Here is a 19442-nt window from a genome sequence, read left to right as displayed (position 1 = left end):
GGACCTTCATTAGCACTTAGGCAGTTACTCTGAGTCTACGGGAGAGCCAGTGAAGGGCTTTATGAAGAGGGATCATGTGGTCTAACTTTTCAACAGAATCCTTCGGGCTCCTTGCTCTCTTGAGAATATAAATAAGTTATAATAAGTAATATTGGCCCTCCACAGAGTGCTTTTAGGATTCTTCAATTGTTCACTCAACAAAAATTTATTGAGCATTTGATTTGTGCCAGGCCTCGTGCCAGGCACCAAATATACAACATTGAGCAAAAACCTGTCGTTCCTTACCTTTGTGCAAAGTGACCTGACTTACAGTATCAAACACATGCTTGAGACCACACTTCAGAGGGAGAGGAGATGACCTCATCAGGAAGGTAAGGGGAAGTTGTCTCGTGAAGTAACCATTCAGTGGAGAGACCATAGAGGTGTAGAAGTGAATTAGGTGAAAGTGAAGGCGCTGTGTGTGCGTGTGCGTATGTGTGTGAGAGAGAGAGAGAGTACATTCCAGACGCAGGGTAGTCGGTATACAGACAGGCCCCGTGTCAGAGACGAACTCAGAGTCCAGTGTGGGCTGCAGCAAGAGACAAAACCCAGCTAAGTAGGGATCAGAGAGTAAAGACTTTTGAAAGTCAGGCTAAGGATTCATCTTTATCCAAGGCTCAAGGACATTATAAGTTATTCTATGATAAAAGTCATTAATGCACTATAAAGCTGAGAAGGAACATAACATTTATATTCAAACAGCTTATTTTAACTGAAGAGTGTCAGGATGGCTGAGTGGTCTAAGGTGCCAGACTCAAGCTCTGCTTCCCTGTGCTGGGGTTTCTGGAGTCCAAATGGAGTCAGACGTTCGAATCCCACTTCCGACACATCATTTTTCTCCTCCCCCTAAATTCCTACACAAGTGTATCAGTCTGAGCAGTCCACATAAAAAAAATTATTTTGATAGAGATGTGCCCGTGGGGATGCAGCAAGACCCATTAAGTCTGAAAGAGAGAGGATAGCAGAAGGGACTGTCAGAATTGAGGACCTCTGCAGAAGAAGAGGCAAAGGCATAGAAGAAGAGATGCCAGAGAGTCAGGGAGCAAACCAAGAAACAATACCAAGAAACCATACAACTGTTGGAGCTTGTGGCCCAAGTGAAAGAAGTGTCAAGAAGGAGGGAGGGGTCATCGGTGGTCTACCACAGGAATTGCAATGTGGACAAAGCACCAGAAGCTTCCATTACCCTAACCCAAATCAACTGCATGACAAGGCAAGCTCCTGAGGGCTAGAAGATGGGTGAGAGGTTGGAAGGATCTAAAGCATAGAGAAAATACAAGCAATGATATGTGGAAACACAATCATTTGTGGGTATTGAAGGTCTCTACACAACAACTAACAAAATTCTAGCGGCAGTTGAGATGGTAGTGGTGGCTGTTTTCATCGTTACCTGCATCTGACAAGCAGGAACTGTCACCATGGCGAAGTAAAAATACAAAGTCGCAAGAACAGTAAGTAAAAAGGCTGGAAAACAATAAAACAATAAACAACAAAAACTATAAAAAGGTTGGACTCTGGCTTCAGATGCTCTATGTTCTTTTCAAAATAGCACCTGCCAAAGATCTTTTCGGTGAAGTTGTTGAATGATTCTTGTTTGGTTTGGTTAATGATGGATCACTTTTAATTTGTGTTTTTAATAGGAAAGATTTCATTGTTCTCTTAGATTCTCACAAAAAAATAATTGTGGTCCATTAGCATGGGTTTCCTGGGTTTTATGCTTTAACTCTACCCAATAGTATTTCTAAGTATCTACCTATACTTTAACATCAAGCTCTTATTTATGATGATTAATAATAATAAATCAACTGAGTAAATGCATTAGTTGCTCCATTACAATGGGAAGTATGTAAGAAGTGAGATTATCCTGCAATTGCTTTAAATATTTTCTAGACACACCCTGTTAGAAGTTTTCATAATTGTATAATGACATTAATAGAAGAAATGAGTAGATAATTGGTAGATCACTGGATGATGGTTTTCTAATCAGTTAATTATTAGACACAAATCCATAGCAAAGCAGCCCACATTCGTTTAGCATTTTCCCCAAAGACCTACTCATGATACTCTGGCAAATGAGTTCTTTAATCAAAAAGACTAGAAGTTGTCCTATTTCTTATCTCTCTCATGGATTTGTGTCCAAAATTTATGATACTGAATGAGTAACAGACAAAACAACTGTGTTTTTCCTTGTGTTTCTTTCTCCATTAAATTTAATGATTTTTTTTCATTTGCAACTTTAGAAGATGATTGACTGTTCTTTGTCTCTTACATATTAGACTTCTCAGTATAAGGAAAATACCTTGGTAGCATCTTATTTTTACATCTGCCAGATTGCTTGTTTGAAGTATAGTACTGTTTCCCGTTTTGTAAATAAATCAGTCTTTGAAAGGATGTGTTACAGGTTTCAAGGAAATTATCTGTCAATGACATTGACGGCATAATGTCATTCAGTACTGTTTTCATTTCCTTCAGTAAACTGTAGTTTAGAATTTCTGCAATTTGACCACTTTTGATTTGCACATTTCATGGGGGAGATATTAAAAATTGGGAGGTATCAGGGAGATTCTTTTTTCTTACAGAATATTAAGGTAACATTTTTGCATTTTGATTTCTGTGCCTTCCTTCTCTTCTGTGTTGTAAATTATATTAGTTCTTTGGGATTTTATACAGAGGAACGAAATTCTAAAGCCAGTTCCAGAATATAGGTAATCAACATAAAATAAAGATAAAAAATATTAAACTTTAAGATAGTTACCTTAGTAAATTAGGCCTTTAGATAACATGACCTGCTTTTAAAAATCTGCCTCAAGCCACATACAAAAATATTTATTAGGATACATTTAGATTGTGTGTTCTACAATACGGGAATAATACTTCCAGGGAAAGGAAAGACAATCCTTAGGAGTTTTAATAAGAGACTTTCAGCAACATTTTTCTGTAGGGACAGATATATGATATGAAATGATTCAGCTAAGCACACACTTTATTGCTTTGGAACTCAATTGTGCTCTAGGTACATTAGGAGAAAAACAATGGGCTATTTGGAAATTATGATATGACACATGAAGATAAAATTGGCAATATCCCTATGAAATCCCTACTATAAATGTTGTTTTTAATTATCCCTATTAAAAACGTTGTTTTTAATTATATCTTTCATGTTGACAAGCTAAATTATGATTTTGAGGTGTACATCTATTAAGCATTCATTTCATTAAAATTATAAAGACGGAAAGTAGTTATCTATTTTGCAGGCTGTCCTGTATGACAGATAGCAAATTTACATTTTGTAGTACTATACTCTTCTATACTGTTTTTATTATGTTGTTGAATTATAGACTGTATCATTTAAATTTTAATAAAAGTGCGATAGGGACCAAAAATATGCTAATAAAACTCTTCATTTGGATAATACAAAAATGACAATGGCATATTAAAAAACAATATAGCACCCGTGTTTTCAGCTAATAATGATAAAAATAGATTATATTGGGGCACCTGGGTGGCTCAGTCGGTTAAGCTTCCAACTCTTGGTCTCAGCTCAGGTCATGATCTCAGGATTCAGAGACTCTGTTTAAAGATTCTCTCCCTCTGCCCCTTCCCCCACTCGTGCTCTCTCTCTTTCTCTCTCAAATAAATAAATCTTAAAAAAAATACCTTACATTTATTAAGTTCTCATTATGTGCCAGAAACTCCTCTAAATACTGCTCATGTATTTTATCAGTAAGTGCTAAATTAAAAGCAAAATAAAAATATTTTCAAAACCTCTTCCATAAAACAAACCTTGTTAAGGTACAATTAAATGCATTGTAAAATAAGATTTAATATTTAGGTAGGTTATTCAGTTTATTTATAAACCATCATGTGTTTCATTCTTCTATAAATTTAGATAATTCTATCCTACATCATAGAAATGTTCTGTAAACAAAGCAATGCCAAAAGAGAATGTTAAGAAAGATATCATATTATTCATGCTAATGTAAATTATTTTATTTTTATGTATGCCGTTTTGAGAAACACTTTATATTTTCTAGAAGCTTCCATCAGTTGAAACATTTTAGACAGGAGTCACAGAGAACACAGACCTTGGGAACAGCTGGCAGTAAGGGGTGGAGGGTGGAGAAGTTGAGACAAACGATGAGAACATACCATGTCCAAGGGTTTCACAGTCTGCCTAAAAACAATAGGCTAAGGCAAGGGACTCCTGGGTGGCTCAGTCGGTAAAGTATGTGCCTTTGGCTCAGGTCATGATCCCAGGGTACTGGGATCAAGTCTTGCATCAGGCTCCTGGTTCAGCAGGGAGCCTGCTTTTCCCTCTGCCTGCCACTCCCCCTGCTTGTGCTCTCTCTCTCTTTTGCTCTCTGACAAATAAATAAATAAAATCTTTAAAAAAACAACAACAACAACAATAGGCTAAGGCTGGCCAATAAAATACTTTTAGGAACCAATGCTTATCCAAATTTAATTGCAAGGGTTCACTTTTTAAATTCTGCATATGAAAAATACATTATGAAGTTAGGGGAAAGGAAGTAATACTCCAAAAACAGCATTGATCAAAGCTCAGTACCTTCCATACAAGCACACACCTTCCTTGTTTTCATACATTTTCTATTTCTGTCAATTTTACTACCATTTTCCCACAGCTGAAATCTAGGAGTCAACTACAAATCCTTAGTTCAGCCCAACGCTGTGTCCTGCAATTTCTTCTTCTTTTTTTTTTAAGGTTTTATTTATTTATTTGACAGAGATAGAGACAGCCAGCAAGAGAGGGAACACAAGCAGGGGAAGTGGGAGAGGAAGAAGCAGGCTCATAGCGGAGGAGTCTGATGTGGGGCTCGATCCCATAATGCCGGGATCACACCCTGAGCCGAAGGCAGACGCTTAACCGCTGTGCCACCCAGGTGCCCCTGCAATTTCTTCTTTTGTTACCCACCTTAAACACCTCCCTTCATTTCTTCTCCTGTTGCTACCACTTCACAAGAAGACTTCATTCCTTGGAAGTATGTATTTTACAATTTATATGCTTAGTAATAATATTCTAATACTTTTATCTTTACTCCAGTTCTTTTTTCTCCAATACCTTTTCACCAGCAAACTAAATGACCAGCCTCATTTACTCTGCCAATCTGATAACCTGCAAAGATTCCCAGGTGCCCATTAGATAGCTCCTGATGCACAAAAAGCGTGCTCCCTTTGTGGTCAAATCTCTCTTCCCTTAAGGTGTTAATAAGTGTATCTTTGTCAACCCTCTCCTTCGCTCTCTGCCTCCCACTCCTTACCCAGCACCATCTGCTTGCGTTGTTTGTTGTCTTCCCTTTGCCCAGAATATCCCTGTGGTCATTCTTTTCCTTGACTCAAATTCTACTCATCCCTCAAACCCATATTCAATCCTAACTCCTATACTTACATTTTCCCAATATTTATATAGTAGAAACATATAACGTATCTTGCAATTATTTCATAGGCTTGTAAGGAAGGTATATAATCTTCTTCAGGTTACGTGTGTGTCTGTGTGTGTGTGTTATTTTTCCCATTATATGGGTTAGGTATTCTGTACACATATCTATGTTTTCTTCTATTCAATCTACTAAAATCGTGTGATCTACCATGGACAAGAACAGATGAGCTAAAGTCTTCCACTAAATGTCTTTTTTCTATATTATTTCATATTTTTATCATGCAGACTTTACTAATGATTGTTATTTCTTTTGAAGCATAAAATGTTCCAGTTATATCTTTATTATGGACTTGCCTCATAGAGCATTATGAAGTACAATTTTTCCAGTCACATTGAATGTTTTACTTCGCTCTTTCTCCTTGAATTCAGCCATGTTGTTCGTGATACCTGTTTCAGCCTTGGCTGCATTGAGGGAAATGTGAGAATTTGCTTATAACGTATATACCACTGGAGAACTACACCAGCCACCATAGAAGAAAGCATTCACTTTGAGTACGATTAGATTTGAAAATGCACATTACAGAGAAATACTATTGCTGTGTGTAGATTATTATTGGGTGGAATTATTAGAGCAGTAGGCTTTCCTGTAAAATTTTTTTCATTCTTGTCAGATTTGGAAATTCGGGAAAAAGCAGGGCCTTTTCCTTCCCTGGAAAGGAAGAGAGCGAGCAATAAACTGCTTCCCAGGCAGGTGGCCCTTGGGATCTCAGGCTTAACAAGTGTTTCATGATTTTCAATTTCATTTTTGATTTAAAGGAATTTCCATATTTTGAAGTAATTACTCAAAATCTAGTGAAACCAAGATTTAACTATTTGAATGAAATTCTTTATTAATAAGTTTTTAAAAAGATTTATTTATTTGTTTCGGAGAGAGAGGAAGCGAGCACACCTGGGGTAGGGGAGGGTAGAAGGGAGAGGGACAGAGAGAAACTCAAGCAGACTCCCTGCCTGATGTGGGGCTTGATCTCAGGACCCTGAGACCATGACCTGCACCAAAATCAAGAGTCGGACACTCAAACGACTGAGCCACCCAGGTGCCCCTTTATTAATAACTTTTTAAGAAAAAACAATTACTTCAAGTTTTTGCTAATCTGTTAGGATTTCTTTGTCAGAACCATTCACTGCATTATATATAAATACCTGTATTCACTGTAATAATCTGAGTGGATCTTCCCTAGTAGCAAAGCATGTACAGCTCCAAAGTTTAAGTATCAGGTATTTGTAAAAACTGTCTTAGAGTTTCCTCTCCTATTATCAAATAAGGTTACATTTTATAATGCTTTTAAATAAAATAATACACTTAATTGTTTCTTGTATTTTAAGTGTAATAGCAAATATTTGAAAATTAAGAAAATTTACTAATGTAATACAATTTTAAATCCTGCTCTTTGAAACGTGCCTAAAATTCAAAACTTTGTACTCTACTGAAGAGTTACCCATTGCCTGTATAGAATCAGGTAGGTGAACAAGTGGCAAAAATGGACCATGGTAACCTCATTGACCCTCTTCATCCTCCCAACAGCTTCCCAGAGAAGGGCAATTCAAGGAGCCATGGATGCGTCTTGAAAATAGGTCATGAATACACACGAAGGGCAGGCCAATATTCCGTGCTCCAGAGGCATATTCTCCCCATGTGCCCCTGCATGTGGCTATGGGCCCGCCAAAACTCTTCTTGTCACTTGATACTGGGTCATAACGGGGTTAAAACTTTCCAGAGTAATAAAAATACTCCCATTTCTTCCCATGTCCAAATACATGGTTAATGATTTACTGAATATTGGAGAAGGAGAATCAAACCTACTGAATTTTTTTTTAAAGATTTTATTTATTTATTTGACAGAGATAGAGACAGCCAGCGAGAGAGGGAACACAAGCGGGGGGGGTGGGAGAGGAAGAAGCAGGCTTATAGCAGAGGAGCCTGATGTGGGGCTCGATCCCATAACGCCGGGATCACGCCCTGAGCCGAAGGCAGACACTTAACTGCTGTGCCACCCAGGCGCCCCCAAACCTACTGAATTTTTAAAAAGATTTTGAAAAACATTTTATAAGCAGAAAGGGACATTAGAGACCCATTCAGTCCACTGGATTGTTTCACAATGTGGGAAGGCTAAGAGGCTTGCCCTGTGACCTGTGGCAGAACTCACTCAGCAGCCACGTCTCTGGATCCCTGCTCAGAGCTCTTTGCTGCTGAATAATTAGTAGTGGAGCTGCTCTTGTCTACCACAGAGTAATTTAGAATGTGCGTGTGGAATTCATTGTTCTAGATAGTAAATATATCAGCACCATTTTCTATGGACAAATACAGTGTTTATGGCTACAAGGAGACTTTTTATTTTGTTTCCTTTTTTCCTAAACAATCAGGAGAAATATTCCATACAGTGGGGCTGAATATCTAGGCCTTATGCTTACTTCTGTTTGTTGAAATAGCTGCCATATTGATCAGATTGGTGGCTGAAGTAATTGGAGAATGGAATCGCTGTGGATGGAATGTGTAAAAAGTCTCTAAATAATAATATAGTTTTACTTTCTGGGAGTTTTGTAAGGGTTCTTATGTTTCTGTGGAAAGCCAGGATCCAGTCAAATGGCCATGCCTTCTTTCCTTTGCAGTTTTGAACATGAGGCAATTTGTATCTTTTGGCTATGGATTTGATTGTGAATTTGAAATTGTAAATTTTGAATTTTAATTGACATTTTCACTAGCAATATATATTGAATATAGTTTTTATTGCTAAATAAAAGAAGCGTATCGCTTCCAAATACACTGGAATGTGGGATATTGGATATCAACGCTGCATGTTTTAAGCAACTTCTTTTGTTATCTTCCCTGTTGACTGTGAATTCTAGGTTTTAACTTCGTAATGGTAGGCACAGGTTTTTATGCGTATAAAAGACAATATTCATTTAACAACTGTTAACTGAGCATCAACTGTGTATGAATTTACACTCCAACGAAAGAGACAGATAAACAACAGATAATACAAGTACATTTTATCTGATGTTCGAGGTTCATAAGTGATATGGAAACAAGAGAAAGCAGAGCAGGGTAAAGGGAATCTCAAGTCTACATTTATGAATACGGGGAGAACAGGATACAATTTGTGAAGTGGATAGTCAGAATAAAATGTGAGCAAAAACTTGAAAGACACAAAGAAGTTAGTTCGGGTGCTGAGGGAAGCATGTTTGCAGCAGAGAGCACAGCCACTAGGAATGCCCAAGTGTGAGTTCCACAGCAAAGAGAAGGTGGCAGAGGGAGGGAGGAGCAAAGGAGAAGCTGAAGTCAGAGGGAGGACGAAGGAGAATTTCAGGCAGGGTTTTGGAAACCATTGTTAGGATTTTGGCTTGAGTCCAAAGGCAATGAAGAGCTATAGCAGGTTTTGAGCAGAGCGCCCACCCCCAGGGCCTTGTCTGGTTCTGTTCGCATCTGACCCTCCAACCAGCTCAGTTCTCATGTCACTGCATTTGTACTATTAATAAGTGGCATATAGAACGCACAGTACATTTTTTAATATGATTTGTTTTTCAGTATTAGAGTTCCAGATTATTGGTGTTAACATCTGGACTCATAGGTAGACATTCTGTTAGTTTATTTTTTTATTTTTTTTAAAATAGGGATTACATGTGTGACTATTATTTGTCCAGTAATATTCAACATTTAGTAGTTTCATAAATCTTTTTAAATGATGAGAATAGCTCCCTTTATTATTTTACATTTAAAAAGCAACCCAACTATTACATGAATGGTCCATATTTTCTCTCTCAAATTTTTTTAAGCTTTCATTTTAATTCCAGTAGGTTAACATAGAGAGATATATTAGTTTCAGGGGTACAATATAGTGATTCAACCATTCCATACATCACCCGATGGTCATCATATTTTCTCTTAATTTAGGTCATAAATGATTAAAATACAATAAGTCTGCCAGTTCAAATTCTGGAACACTTTGGTAAAAATACAGTATTCTAGACAAACTCCTCCAGAAACATCTCTTTTGCTTTCCCTTTAGTACCTCAGCATATATTAAATTTTCAAGCAGATAGGCCTCCTGGCTAGTCTCACCTAGTTTAAAAGTCAAATATAAGGTTGAAATGGGAGTCATGGGAATGCTGAGAAAAGAGGAAGAATCCACACAGTTGATGGCTTTATTTCCATGAAACATTTGTCTTGATCAAACATAAATAGTGTCCAAGTACCCCCTGGACATTTGCTTCTTCATCATGAGATATTTGGTCAAGGCCACTTTGTAGCCTAATTCACCTGGATTTTCCTCATTCCATTCTGGTTGTAAAATGCTTCGGGTCTTGTGATTTCTTGAATGAAAGGAAAATAGTCTTAGAGTTATATATCATCTTTGCATAACTCAGCAGCAGGAAGGCTAGGTATTGTTTAGAATCTCATTATATTAGAGTAAACCATTAGAGTTACTATAAGCATCTTCTTCCAGAATATTATCTAATATTATCTAATATGGGTTTTTAAAATACTGCAATTTTAACAGTAGAAAACAACTTTTACATATTATACATTATGCATAATATAATTTTATAAATTATGGTGTGGAATTTGGTCACATTTCTAAAGAAAATAGAAAAAAATATCATACCACTGGAATATATTGTTCACTGTCATTAATTAAAACAATTTTGAGTGTCTCACCCTAATTACTTTCTCTCACTTCCAAGTTCAGTCTTAGCATGAACATTGTTAGATGCTTTAGAAAGAAATAATCCTTTCAGTTTTCTAAATTTGATCATATATTACCTGTTGAAGCTGCCTGAAGTGTCAACAGTGTTCATCGTGAATACAAAACACTGTCTTCCATGTTTAAATCCCAAACAGTGTGTTTATTTAGCAAGCAATATTTTTAAGGATAGCTAACCTAGGACTTTCCAATGACTTGAGAAAACCATTAAACTAATGAGTTTATACAGCCTTGAAGGATAATAAAACCAATCCTATAGCCTGTAAAACCTCCCCATGGAGTTTCTTAAGTTCAATTTTTTTTTTTTTTTTTAAGAGAGAGAGGACAGGGAAAAGCAGAAGAAAAGGGAGAGAGAGACTCTTTAGCAAACTCCACGCCCTGCATGGAGCCGGACACGGGGCTCAGTCTCAAGACCCTGAGATCAGGACCTGAGCTGAAATCAAGGGTCAGATGCTTAACTGACTGAGCCACCCAGGCACCCCTTAAAAAAAGAAAAAAACTAGATACTAGAAAAGTTTAAGGAACTGCTACTTATTGGGAAAAAAAGGCCAGAAATATAACACAGTTCTGTTAATGACTTTCTGCAAGGTCTTTTCATCACACCTCAGTGACGACCAGTCATGGCCAAAGACAGAAATTGCTATTTTTTCTTTATATTAGGAGCTATATTCCTAAGGTGTCCTCGGGTTTAGCTCCATCTTTTGATTCTACTGCTATGACTCCAGTATATTTTTTCCAATATAATATGAGTTGACAACATGTTGAAGTTGAAGGATAGACATTTTGGTGGGTGACGTTGACTCACATAGATCCTGATGCAATGAGACACAGCAGCAGACAGAGAAAGAAGATAGGTCCTTGGTTACTCCATGCCTGCTGTGTTCACGAGCCAGACTCTGTATGACACGCTGCATGTATAAAGATACATAAATCCTAACCCTTCATCTCAGAGGCTTATTCTCAAAGCACATACACACCACAGTACAGTAACACTGCATCCAAGCGTAGAGTCTGTACTTCAGATTATAAAAATCTACTGTTTTATTTAATGTAGCTGCCGTTTCCGTTTTCCACGGGCATTCTTCTGCTGCTTTTGCAGAAATGCTTACTTTTACTTCACAGCCGCTAGAGGTGACGGGCAGGAACTGAAAATGAGCTTTGTGTGTATTCATAAAATTCTGGGGATTAGTAATGTGAAAGAAGAAGATTTATGTCAAATGCAGGTTTTCATACATCGGCAGAGCTCTCTTAAAGACGCGCCCTGTGGTGAGCAGAGTACAAAAACAGCTGAAAGGCATATTCAGTTCTCACATGTTCACAGGCTTCTTTGTAGCCCCCTTATCTCTCTCTAAACCTTTATTTTTTAACCACCACTGTCTAGGAGTCACATGGGATATGATCAAAAGAAGCAAAGGACATTAAGTATTTGGGATATGGGACAAATTAGTAGGGAGTGAAAATCACTGTAATAAAAACACAGTGCATCTTTATTTTGTGATCTCGGTCCTCATTCCAATTGTAATAGAAGCCACAAAATGACAGGCGTATGCATGGCTCAAATAAAATCAACATTGCCTTCTCAACATTTAAAAAGATTTATTAGAGACTGAACTAACACTTGCCTGTCCTTTAGGGAGCGGAGCATATAACAATAGCTCCTCTGATGAGAAGGACAGGGACAGAAAGGAAAACTATTGGTCTGTTGATTTAAGAATATATTTCAGCTTTTTAAAGAGTCTGGTGCTTGATAAAAGATAGTGCTTACAGAAATGACATTTCTATTTCGAAATGCTACCATTTTGCCTATTTCTAAATATACATCAGACTATTCAGATGCCCCTAACAGTACTTTCGGACCGCAGAAGAGACTTTTCCTTCTAACATATTGTGACAATTTGTTTGTGACTAATTGTGAAGAAATAACAGCTATGTGCCCATTTTTAAAATTCTGCTGATGTTCATGATAAAACAGCATCATGTGATTTTTCTGGAGGCGATTTGTTTTTTTCTCTATTCATATATATTTTGAAATAACATTTCGATTTAGGAAATGTTCTTCAAAATATTCTTATCATTTTGGTGTTTCAGAACATGGCTTTAAATTTTGCCTTCTGCCAAATTTTTATTGACTGTATTAACTGTGAAACAGAAAATTTAAATATCTGCCTTTCTGAAAATAAAATCATCTTTAAGTTGAGAATAAATGTGTAAATCCTAAAATACCAGATTGCTGTATTATGTTTAGAGAAATATGGTTTTATCTGCAAATGTCAGAGTGGATTTCCATGAACTCAATTAAACAAGTAAACTTTGAATAAGTAATTCATGCTGCCTTTTAAAAGACAATTTGTATTTTTTTAATTTTCCAAATTATCTTTTACAACTTCAAGTTATAATTAAGAATTATTTTGTAGTTCTTTTAGTCACTAGTTTTTAAAGTTATATTTCTATTTTTAAGAATGTGTTCAAATTCCTTAATTTTATTTTATTTTAAATATACTTCAATTCTATTTAAATGATAGGCATTTGATCATGTACTATGAGTGTGCTAGTTGATGTGTCATATGTTTAAATACTGACTAGTAGATTTTTTTATTTTAACAATGTAAATGTTATTCTTTTTTCAAGGTTAGTTTTAAAAATTAATTTGTTCTTTTATTTTTAAAGTAACAGTATAATAAAAGAGATCAAGATAATATGTGCTGACCATAGTTAAATTTTGCATAAGGTATTCAGAAATAATTCATTGTTCCCCTTTAAAAGCCTAATAAATTGATTTAACTAAGGAAAAAACTTACATTGCATATAAACACTAATTTTATTTTGTAAAAATCCACAGAATATCTGGAATAATGGCATAAGCAAAATATTGCTGGTTTTGAAGTTGTTAATATGGTTATAAAAAATTTCTCAGTGATTATTAGGTTCAAAGCATCTTAAAATTGCCTTGGTATTGAGGTTCAAAGACAGCACCATATCGAGACACATGATCTGGGATCCAAACTGCTATGCTCAATTGGCACAATTTTACAAAGTCTTATATGTTATTTAATATTAAAAATATAACCTCATAATGCCATATTGCTTCATCTGTAACACATAATGCCTATTTGAAAACAATGCCTTATTACACTGAAAATCCTTGGCGATTGTTGTAGCTCCTTTGTGATATGCAGGAGATACTTAAAATTTTTTTTATAATACTTAGTTCACCCTATTAGCCAAGAATAAAACACACAGCCTAAATTGTGTAATTCACATGAAGGTGAAGTATTTTTATGTAAAGCAGCCTATCCCCACTGATCCTACAGGACCCATTTGATCACCAGTTTTTCCTTTCTTTCTAGTTTTCTTGGGAAGGATGTCTATCCTAAAGAGTAATGATTAATTTTCAAAATTTTATTGCTCATCTATATGGAATATATGGAAATGAGAGTTAGTAGCCGTGCTACTGTGCTATGGTATAAAATTCCACTGAATTCAAGTGTTGACAATCTGTGCAGTCTCATCATTAGTGACCATCAGTAAGTACCGATGCAGAAAAATGCACAGTTAAGAAGTAAATGTCTGTTAATAAATGATGAGCTTTAAGTTATGCTATGATTAAGGAATTCTGCCTTATCATTAATGAATACACTATTTCCACTAGGCTTTTTTCATATCGAAAGTAGGATCCTCTTTCATGAGTCATAAAGGGGATTCTCTGTAAGGAAACGATGTGGACTGTGAGAGGGAAGGAGCATTAGAAGATCAGTCAAAGCAGAAGGAACAGCATGAGTGCAAAGGCTCATCTTCAGGAATTGAAAGCTGGCCAGTGGAGCCAGTGCGGGGGCGGGGGGCACGTGGAGAGTGGGGGTAAGGATGCGGGAGAGATCAGGAGCAGCACTCTAGTGTGTAAGGAAAGCATGAGAACTATAGTGGTAGAGAAACACAGAGGAAAGTCAAAGAGGGATTTTAAGGTGGAGAGTGACACACTTCATTTATGTTTTGAAATATTTCCTCCAGATTTTGAATTAGTGATATGTGAGGCAAGATAAGGAATAGACCCATCTAGGAAAGTGTAACTGTTTCAAAGAAAATATATCTTCGGGGGGAAAATGTATCTTAGGCACCACATTATTTTGGAGCAATACTAAAAAAGTGATTTTCAAAATTATATAAAATTCTTTTGAACAGCAGTAAATAACTTGTGATGAATCAGTTTTTTAAAAAATACTATCCTCTTTTCCTAAATTTGTTTGCTTAAGAGGCCGGTGACTTCTACTTTTATTTTCAATGTCATCGTCAGCTTTTTCGGCTGGGAATTTAATAGTTCTGTAGCTCTTGGGGTGTTATGTGAACTCTTTCTGTATTGCTTTTGGTGTAGAAGTATGTGTTTTTATTTTGTTTGGTGGAGGGTCAAGTTGATAATCCTCAGTCTGGTGTAATTATCAGAGCAGAATTTTAGAGACAGACATACTAGTTTAAGTGCAAGCATTGCCAGGTATGGAGTTGTATGCTACTGTATGATGAGTAACCTAATCCCAGTTTTTTCTTCCACAAAATTAAAAGAATCTGTTACAAGAAGGCTTTTGAATTATCTCCCCCAGCAAACCTGCATAAACGTTCTTTATGTGTTACATAGAAAGAAAAATAAGCTGATTAAAAACAAGAGGTGTGAGACCAAAAAACAGTAAAAATAGTGTTGTAACCAATATCCATTCCCCAGATTTGTCCCAAAGTAGGAAATTTTCATGATTCTGACATTTGCTACAGGGTAGACATGGTGGAAAGTGTGAGGCAAATGATCTCTTTTTAACCTGCCCTAGTTGTTTGTTGGGACAGATTTTCCAATTAATTCATTTATTCAGCAAATATTAATTGAACACCCACCATGAGGTACGTATTATTGTAGGAATGAGGCATATAAAAATGAACAAAACCTGGAAATCTTTGAACTTACAGTTTTCGCATTTTGGTGTAGAGAGTCAATAAACAAAGTCAACAACTGAGATAAACAATAGGTTGGGTGTTGATGAGTGTCATGGAGGAAAACAAAGCAGTCCTTGGGGTAGGAAGTTCAGTTTAAAACTGGATAACCTTGTGGCCAATTAAAGATGGTTGCAGGCTGTTTACCACTCCTTCCATCCAGAGTTGGAATCCACTTCTCAATCTGAGCTCTCGGTGATTGCTTTGAGAGTAAAATATGGCAAAAATGATTCTCTGCCATTTCTGGGCTCAGCCTTGAAGAAGATTGGAAACTTCTGCTTTCTCTGTCTTGGAGCTATTGCTTTGATAGAAGCCATCCATTATGTCCTCGCCATGCTGTGAGACAGCTCTAATTGCCACTTAGAGAGGCCACTGGAAATGAGATGTTCCTAGGGAGTCGTTGACTGTTCCAGGCATGCTAGCGGGGCGCCATACATGCAAACAGAGAAACCATCTTGGACATCATCTTACTCAAGCTTTCAGACAACGTCCAGCACCATCCACATTTTGGCTGCAATTGCTTAAATTATCCCAAATGATATCTGTCCATTTGAGTCCAATAACCCCATGAAAACTGTGAGAAGTTATAATACATTGTTATTTTAGGTTAATGCATTTTAGGGATGGCTCATTAGGCACCAATGGATAACCCAAAAAACAAACAAACAAGCAACATTTTGAACAAATTTGAAAGTTGTTAAGAAACCAGGAATGTCGATATTTATGGTAATTGGTCAGTTCATTACAGGGGAAGATGAGGGGTTTAACTGGATCTCCAAACATCATCTGAACAAGATCTACAAAAACCTCACAGGTGCCTGGAACTCAGAGAAGTTTGATGCTCCACTTCTTTTCCCTCTGGGGATTGCTCTGATGGCACGTGAGAAATAGGTCTCCACCTGATTACTCTCTCACCCTCTGGGCTTATTTATCACAGTGAGAGAGTATGGCTCTAATCATTATCGAAGCAATTAACTTTCCTGCTTGGGAAATATGTTTAATTAATCAAAACACTCTTGCTAAGTCATGTTGACCAGTACAGAATGTTCTGTAATCAGCGATATAGTCTTTTTTTAAACAATCTGAATCATAAATGTTAATATTATAAAAATTTCCATTATAAAATATTTTAGAAAGAAAAATGTCATTATTCTTCTGGAAAGTCCACACTACATAGGCTTTCACATGTTTTTCAGGATTGACCCTCAATAATCATTTGTAAAATTGCCTGTGTATAGTCATACCTCCCTCATCGGGTTGCTGTGGAAATCACACAGTCAATACCTTAAAGTCTTGGCACTATTTCTGATGCATTGGAACCACTCAAAAAATGCTTATCAATGTCATTAGTTATAAACTGCATCCTTTGTTTAATAATCTGTTCAAAATTCTTAGAGCAAATCCTTCTTAATCCCTGTATTACATGTGTATCCATGCCACTATCAACTCATCCCAAAACATGTTAGGCATGTAATATGATTTTATACAATTCTGCATGGCTTCTATATGCGGCTACATCTGTCCATCAGAATCAACTGAAGCACTTGATAAAAACAAAGTTTTCAAGGGAGGGGATCATGGGATCTCTATTTTTGACAAAAGCCTTGGTGGTTTTGGTATCCAGCCACTAAATTAAGAGGGGAAAAAGAAAATCTCTGAAACCTGTATATTCTTTTCCTCTATAAAGATGTTCTTTTTAAAATTGGGAACTGATTTAAGTACAGGTATGCATCAATGACTAAAATATTTGACTTCAAAACCTGTCATTTTAGTTTGCTATCTTGATAATTTGTCCTGAAGTATTCAAATGCTTAACTCTGTACTTTGTTAAGCCAGCAATATATTTAAATGAAGCTTTAATTAAATTTCAATAATATTTGGGGATTTTGTGGGCTATATTCTAGAATGCTTTAAAAATATAAATGATCCTGTCATTAATTAAAGGGTTCATGAAAGTCTGTCTGCTATAAACTTTACAGTGTAAAGCACTCTCGAGAAGCATAATTTTGAGCTTCTATGTTATTAGATAAGATAGGCAAGCCAGGCTGTGATCCTGGCTGCTCTGATTGGACACTCAAGATATCACAATACAAGATACTTAGAAAGAATATTTTTGGAAAAGTTTCTGAAAAAGTACTAGAAATTTTTAATTTTATTTCTTATTAGTATGGAGCCTCAAAAAAGAGTAGAGACCATATTTTACTGTTCACTCATACACATTCCGTGTACAAAACTAGTAGGTGCTCAAAAAACATTCACTGTATATTGATATAGTGATTCAGTGCCTATGCTGCTAATAAGCCATAGAAAAAAAGGGGTGAATTTGTGAAATAAACTTAGTACAGGCAAGTCATGATGTAATGGTGACTGTACTATTTCTGTCCAAGGGACATATTTCCTTGCATAATAGGATAGGAGAAAGTCAGGTTGGCTCCACGCCACCATCTCCACAGACACTTAAGGATCCTGAGGCTAAATTGAATTGTTACACATTTTCAGCACCAGTCCTGGGAAAAATCATTTGCTTTAACTTTAGCAGTGTGATAATTTCACATTTCCCTTGCGTGTTGATAACTTGTCTAAGACCCTTATTGGCCATAACTAGAAGAGCTCTCTTGGCCACATGACCCAGCCTCAGCCTCTCTACTCTTTGGTATCGGCATGGCTGCGAGGCAGGCAGTAGGTCGTGGGGAGATAAGGACTCCCCAAAAGGAGTCATTCCAGAGGAAAGTACGATCAATCTGGAGACTCATCTTCTTCAATTCTAGGAAACTGCTTTAGAGTGTCTGAATTTATTAATCTTCATTTTCTCTGTTTTTCATGGTGGACCTCATATTTGGATGTGGATATTGGACTTCCTTATCTGATCTTCTAAGCTGCCCACCAGCAGTATGATAGACTAAATGATATGAAAAGCTTTGCTGTTGCAAAACAATTAAAATGATGGAATTAATATGTGTATGGACTTAAAATAGACACTTAAAATATAGATGGAATCAAAATATACTTACCATATTTGTATGCATTGGTATTCTGGCAAGAGAGCAGAATCCTCAGCGGCCAAAAAAAAGTAAAAGTAGTTCAGAGGGATAAGCAAGATAGCTTTGAAGCCATGAGAAAATCTCTGGGGTCATTTTCATATTCCTGGTCTCCTTGACTGTACATGTGGTAGCTGGGTAGCCGTGGTTAGGAAACAGAGCCTGAGTTTTACCCAAGGCATGGAGTCAACTTGGAATACATAGTAAAAAACCAGGATGCTAAAAGGCACTAGTAGAAGGCTAAACCAAAAAAACAAAAATGAAACAAAACAAAAATAAACATAACAACAATAATGACAAATATTCCCTGTAGGATAGAAAAGAAAATTACCTGTTTTTTACCTTGCATGGGTTGGGAGGGGGAAGTCCCTCACAATATGATCCCACAAGCCAATTCTCTTATGCATTTGTGACCTTAATTTCTGCTACCTTAGAGAGACTAGAAAAACCCAAGTTTAAGATTTAATTTAAAGGAAGTACCATAAATTTCAAAAGCTGGCTATCCTTCAGCTCATGTTTTCTAAAAATGATGCACTTAGGGACCCCTGCGTGGCTCAGTCATTAAGCATCTGCCTTCGGCTCAGGGCATAATCTCAGGGTCCTGGGATCAAGCCCCACATCAGGCTCCTCCCCTGGGAGCCTGCTTCTTCTTCTCCCACTCCCCCTGCCTGTGTTCCCTCTCTCGCTGGCTGTCTCTCTCTCTGTTAAATAAATAAATAAAATCTTTAAAAAATAAAATTAAATAAATAAATAAAAATGATGCAATAAAGACACAAACAAGATAAACCAAAAAATAGAAAAACCTCACATATTTGGGAATTAAAACAAAAAAACATTGAAAACAAATATATAAATAAATTTTGTGTCAAAAAGAAATCACAGTAGGCTTCAGAAAAGTCTTACAACTGAAAAATAATGAAAGGATCATATATTAGAACTTGTGAAATTCACTCAAGTAAAATTAGAAGGGACTTTACATCCTTATATATTTTTATTAGAAAAGAAAGACTAAAAATTGATGAGCTCAGGAACCATCTCAAGACATTATGAAACATACAACAAAATACATCCCAATAAAGTAAAATTAAAGAAATAATTTCAAAACAAATGAATGAAACATGAAATAATCATGCAAAATGGGTTATTTAAAAAGAATAATAATATTGAAAAATGACTGACATTTTATTATGGTAGTTATTAGTACTATTTGCTAAGTATTTAGGGTTCTCTGTCTTCGGC

General features: G+C 36.3%; 1 protein-coding gene across 1 annotated transcript in view; it reads left to right on the top strand.

The window, feature by feature from the left end:
- The window catches only part of GPM6A (glycoprotein M6A), a 160774-nt gene that overhangs the window by 80535 nt on the left and 60797 nt on the right, over window positions 1-19442 (top strand). The gene's annotated exons all lie outside the window — the stretch shown is intronic.

Source organism: Ailuropoda melanoleuca, chromosome 18 (genome assembly GCF_002007445.2).
Source record: "Ailuropoda melanoleuca isolate Jingjing chromosome 18, ASM200744v2, whole genome shotgun sequence".
In the NCBI taxonomy this organism is placed as follows: Eukaryota; Metazoa; Chordata; class Mammalia; order Carnivora; family Ursidae; genus Ailuropoda; species Ailuropoda melanoleuca.
The sequence above is the reverse complement of the archived record's forward strand: the minus strand, read 5'-3'. Positions and strand labels throughout refer to the sequence as shown.